Below are 6163 nucleotides of genomic sequence, written 5' to 3'. Positions count from 1 at the left end.
TTACATTATTAAACACTAATCCATTAATGCCATTCTTCTATAGACTTATTCTTTGCCAAGAAAAAGTCTTATCTGATTTTACGTTCTGAAAAGATTTAAGCTTAAAGTGTGGCAAAGGAAAGGAAATCCTCCAAATGAAGATTCCCTGGATATATATTTTCAACCCTGAGATGAATGCTACATATCTGAACATAAACCTCAGTAACAACTGACTTACTAGCTATGAATGGTTCACGTAAAGCCAATGTTCTCAAAACTGATACACTACTCTACAATTGAAAGATAAAGCCAAAAAACCTTTGGCCATTGTTTTCAGAGGTAACTAGTGCTGGATGACCAACAGTTTCTGAATAACAGGCTGCGCATCCAAAACATGACGAACTGAACAAAAATATCACTCATCACTTTGAAAATCTTATGTTGAGTCCAACCCAGGAAGACAACTGTGAACACCAGCCCCTGATCTTTTGGGCAAATTCCAGATAAAGGCTCAACATTGCCTGAGCTTGTCTGTAGAATAAATCTTCACCAGAAGCCTGGATGCATCCTTCCCTAAGAAAAGAAGAGATGTTCTAGCTGTTTGAACAGTACCTGAGTACTTAGGAGATTCAAGTCCCTGCTCTCTCTCAGGATTCTTGTGTGACCTTGATCACATCACTTACACATAGATTTTGCCCAAGGTATTTAGGTACCAGTACAAATATATGAGAACTCCCAGCAGATGGCCTTGGTCTCTCCAGATTTTAAGAAATGCTTGTCTGGATGGCAACAATTGCAAAAGTCACCACAACTTCCTTCCCCCACTCACATAGCCATACACACTAGCCCAAAGAAGAAATATCTACCCATTTACTCAAAGCATTTACAGGAGACCCTCGTCATTCCCCCACGAATGGCAAAATCTGCAAATAAGGCACTGCATTCATGAATGCCATCTGCATTCATGAACACAGTGTCCCCGGCAGCTGGGGGGGGGGGCAAAGCTGCACTGGCAACGGCAGGAGCACGGTGGCGGTGGGAGCATGGCAGCAGTGGCAGGAGCTGCTGTTGGGCTCCTGCTGCCGCCAGGCAAGCATGGAGCTCCTGAGGAGCTCCTTTAAATGTATTTAAGATGTGGGTTTAGCATTCGCGAATATTTGAAACCGCGAATGCCGAACCCACGAATAGCAAGAGTTTCCTGTACTCCAGTATGCTGAAGTAGTTTGTGTAGGATATTATATGACCCTATGTGCTCCAACTATAGTCTGTCTGGCATTTGAAAACACATATCTACTGCCAATGTGTCAGGTGAAACAGTTTACTTTAGACTTGTTATGTAAATAAAAGGAAGCAACAGAAGTGGCTACAATAGGCTATAAAAGCTATTATAACTTAGGGTTTAATTGTATATAACCATATCCCATTTAGCGAAGGCTCACACCTAGGACTCAGGGTGCACTCATACAACACATTTACTGCAGCCAAAATTGACTTTACTCTGTAATAAAAGTGGATTGTATACACAGCACACAGGCCTACACTGCTGTCATCCCACTCCAGAGTAAAAGTTGCTGTTCTGAATGTTATTAATAACTATTGCCCAATGTAAACTACACCAGGGTACTGGCTATATCACCATTCTCGTACCTAATTTCATCTCTAGGTAGCTGTACACTCAAAACAAACCTGGATCCCCTTCTATTTAATGGCCAGGTACTACAATAGTGCTTACTGAAGGCAGACAGCTTGGGGGAGCAGATCAAATACCCACTCCTTATTACAGAGTAAAATGTAGTACAATCTGTGGTAAATTACACTGTAATAATCATGTTGTGTGTCCACCCCCTGAGCCTTCTTAGAATAGATGATGGTTAAGGGTGTAGGCTATGAGAAAATTCACCCTCACCAGCTTCCTACCTACTGGAATCTATCTTTTCTCTTTTACCATGCATGCAAGTGCGCACACACGCACACACACACATCCAAGTGTCAACTATTAGGTGTCCTGTAATCTGACTTTTGTTAACGTATATGATGATGAGTTAATGCTGTTTTTAAAATATTCAATGCATTCTTTAGCCCAATTCTTACTCAAGGTCCAAGTTCACTTCTGCAATTTCCTGCTTGAAACAAAACTGTGTGTCAAGCAAAAGGGCCTGTGTTCAAATGCTTGTATTTGTTTATCGCACACAGATTACCAGCATAAAAAAAAACTGATGGGTTTGTTTGTAAAGCTGCAGTCTTTTTTAGGATCTGTCACACCAAAAGGCCTGGGAGCATGTCAGGGCAGTGTTATATAAACAAAACAGTATTGATGTAAAATATTATTAAGAGTGGTTTAAAACTAAAAAAAACAAGCAAATTCAAACTGGAAAGCAAAAAATTGCCAGTGCTGAATTCTCCCATTTAAAGAGTAGAAAGCTGGACTGGGCTAGTGGTCAGGCTGTTAACCAGGGATTTATTCCCAGGCTAACATTCATCCCAAGGTTCAGTTCCCTGCTCCCACATAGACAGGTTCCTGTATAATCTTTGGTAATTCCCATAATCTCTCCCTATGCCTCAGTTTCCCCATCTGCATACTAGCTATAATTGAACTTCCGTATCTCACAGAGGTGGCACAAGATAAACATATTAAAGATTGTGATATGCTCAACTGCTGGAGGAACTGAGGTATTAGAATAGAAGGAAAACTATCTGGCTAATGCCAAATTTAGAAATCTTTGAAATAACTGGAGAAAATACACAAGACTGTGTCTTGTGCTGACATATGTTTTTATTCCACTGACCTCCAAAGAGATTTAGGTATTAAAGGGCAATCCAGAATTTTTACACAGGGTTCAGGATATTTTCAACCCCATGCTGAAACCTGTCAGGGGCTGGTATTCCTTTTCTTCAACAATAAGCACAGTGTATAAACACAAAGCAAGATTTGTTTCTTAGATGTTAATTCTGCATTTTCTGGATTTCAGGACTTCCAAATCTAACCCTTATTTTTTTTATCTGTTCACACACAGGCATGTATGTAATATATACAACACAACTATGGGACACATGAAAAGAAGGTTTAAGAATAAATTGTGTCCATGAACTGACATGAAAGGGCCCTCACATAAGGCAAGAAAGCACATATTGACATGTAGTCCACATTATAAACATAAAGATTTGATATGTAATTAAAACTAAATATTTTATTAAATGCAATACAATATGAAAATTAAAACAAAGTTATTAAACACGCAAAGGATTCTGAAAATATCTAAAACCATTAATGTAACTAATGGTTACTAGCTAGTGTTACTAACCATCACTTGACACTATCCTATCCAGCCTTGTACACAAAACTGTCAGATAACTTATTTTTCATTTTGTTTCCAGTTTCAAATTCTCTTCTGGAACTTAATACCAGTTTTAAAATAGACCAAACATTTACCACTGGTTTTATAATGGGAAGTGCTGGATGTTAAGAAATCCTTATCTACAGCTTCTTAAACCTTCAAAGGCATCTTTTTGCCACAGTGAAAACAAAAGACAAAAAATCACTTTGCAACAAACTAGATCTATTGGTAGGTCAGGAAACATACATATGAAAAGAAAAAAACAGTCCCAAACTGTAGTAGTTAAAGCTTGTAACGCCAAGGATGAAAATAGCCTCTGGGTTATCCAAATGTTATTATTACAATCTACTGTATAATGTCTGAAGCACACTGTTCTTTATAATAAAAACATAAAAGAAATATCATTTCATCACACTACATAAACTCTTTTCTACTGAAGCAGTGTCTCAAATGATGACTGAATATAGCAACCTTCCCAAGAAAGCTTATATTAAAGTACATAAGTAATAAATGTACTTAATAAATGTACATAAATCCTTCTCATTAAAAGACAGAAAGGGCTGTCATTAAACAAGCCAAGTACTAGTCGTTGTGAAAGAAAACAAAAGGAGACAGAGCATGTTAGAGTTCCACTTTACCTGTCAAATTCTACTACGCTCTAAATACGCTCCATTATAACCTTACATTTCTGCCTGGCCTGGTCTTCCCTCTCCTTCCCCCCACAGAGAATGGCTGGATAGTCTAGTGACTTTAATGTAGCAGTTTGCAGCTGCAGATTTCATATAGGCTAGTAAACATAGAAAAGAAATGTGACGTACTGAGGTTTAAGTGACTTATTCAAGGTTAAACAGCAAGTCAGTAGCAGAGCTGGGACTAGAATTCACATATCCTACCTCCTAGCCTTCTCTATAAACAGGACTGAGGCTGTCCTAAGCATGAACACTTAAAGATGACATCCAGCTCCTCATTTTTGACTGAGGCAAAAAGAAAAAATAGGATTTTTCCTCCAAGCTTGTTGAATAGTGCCCAGGGGGGAATCTGCAAACCCTAGCACTGACTTCTGCAAACCAATTAATATCCAGATGACCAAGAAAACAAAACTGAAGTTATACCCCGTGTCAAGGTTATTCGTTCCACTCTAGTCATTACCAAGCCAGGGTACTAAAGGTTAGCAGAGCAGCTGGTGCTCCAGCAGAGCGGACCCACCAACGCACAGTGCTGCACTCCATCAGTCTGGAGGAGATGGCAGGACAGGCCAGAAGAGGCTGACAGACCTGCCTGCTCATACAGGCTCACAGCTCCAAAGATTATAAAATCCAGCCAGACAGTTCCAGCAAGGCCACCAGGAAAATCAGTGGGCAGCAACAGTCTCAAAACAGTTACAAAATCTAGCTCTTCTTCTCATATCACTCACTCACCCACCAAAGCCTTCCATTGCTTTATAATATCATCAATTCCCCCTTTTATTATATATCCCCTCAAAAAGGCAGCATCAACAGCCCTCATGGCCACCAGAAGGCAGAAAAGCAATTGTCGCCCACCCACTCCATCCTCCTGTCAAGCAAGGAAAAGTGCAGGTAAAAAAAAAAAAGTTAAACTTCAGTTACTCACTGACTTGTTCCCTGCGTTGCCTTTGTGTGCAAACAGCAGGCTGCAGGGATGGCAATTCACCCTTCTCCCAGCTCTGTGCCCGCCCTGGAGGAGGGACTGATATGACACAGGCATGGGAGGAGGTGGGGGGAAGGAAGGGGGGATCAGGAAGGCATCAGCACTGCAGCTTCCTGCGTTACACTCAGCTGCCGCAGCAGCCAGATCAAGTATCACTCCTTTGAAGCCTGACCCTGTGCAGCCCTGAATGTCCCCAACACACACGGTGATATCAGTAGCAATTAAAGGTGCTCAGAATCTCAGGGGAGGAACTCAGCACCTTATAGCATAAGGCAGGGGTGGGCAAAATGCAGCCCACGGGCTGTATGCATCCTGCCAGGCCATTCTATCTGGCCCACGGGGCCCCTAAAACATTTAGAAAATTAATATTTATCTGACCCTGTCTGCCTGTCATGCAGCTCTCAGTGGCTTGCCAAAACTCAGTAAGCAGCCCTCAGCCCGAAATAATTGCCCATCCTGGCATAAGACCTTTACCGCCTAATGCAAAACTCCCTGAAACCAACAGGATTCCTGCCTTGGATTTAAAAGGCTTTGGACCTGGCCCTGGGAAAGGAGCCTACACCCCTCCCGGGGCTGTAATCATAAATGTCTTTCAGAATCTCAGAGTTCATTGCAAAAGCAACTTGATGGATTGGTTTGTGTTTAAAATCTCCCTCCCCTTATGAAAAAGTCCCCTCGGGCCCCCAGAAAGACTCGATAGAGACAAAACAGGGTGTCATAGACAACTCCAAACTTCTAGCAGCAGAGGCCCAATACGGATGAACATTACAGCTTATGCAAGCACATGGGAAACAGGCAAAGGGAAGAACTAATATTATGTCTTTCCCAGAAATAATTATAATAATAATAATAAAGATTCCACAGAAGGAGAAGCCCAAGCAAAGTACAATTAAACAGCAGCCTCAAAACAGCAACTACGTAATAAAAGGGTTGGGGCTTTAAATAAAATGATGATAAAAATCTGCCTCCTTTGTGGAAATGGGGATGCTTTCCCGTGGTGGTTCGATGGGGAGAGGGCTGAACTGGAGCCAAGATCCCTGCCATATGGTGTGAATTACATGGACCCTAGGATTCTCCCTATGCTACAAGTCATAGCACATCCCCTGCCAGCTGTGTGTGCATGAGGACCTGGCAAGCCTGGGCCTGGGCTCCCTTCTGAGGAGGGTCGGGGGGGGGGGGGG

The 6163-nt window shown here is 41.6% G+C and overlaps 1 protein-coding gene across 3 annotated transcripts in view; it reads right to left on the bottom strand.

Annotated features, from left to right (window-relative positions):
• Positions 1–5000, bottom strand: part of LPIN1 (lipin 1) — an 85115-nt gene extending 80115 nt beyond the window's left edge. For 2 of the 3 annotated variants that reach the window (XM_019520758.1, XM_019520760.1), the window contains exon 1: positions 4930–5000. The gene's annotated coding sequence lies outside the window, so the exon portion shown is untranslated. Of the gene's footprint in view, positions 1–4925 lie in introns of all 3 variants that reach the window. The other variant, XM_019520759.1, reaches the window with a different exon arrangement.
• Between the last annotated feature and the right edge of the window lie 1163 nt (positions 5001–6163).

The sequence above is a fragment of the Gavialis gangeticus genome, unplaced genomic scaffold, assembly GCF_001723915.1.
Source record: "Gavialis gangeticus isolate Ggan-Ray unplaced genomic scaffold, GavGan_comp1, whole genome shotgun sequence".
Lineage (NCBI taxonomy): Eukaryota > Metazoa > Chordata > Crocodylia > Gavialidae > Gavialis > Gavialis gangeticus.
Note: the sequence above shows the minus strand (reverse complement) of the source record. Positions and strands in the feature narration are given on the sequence as shown.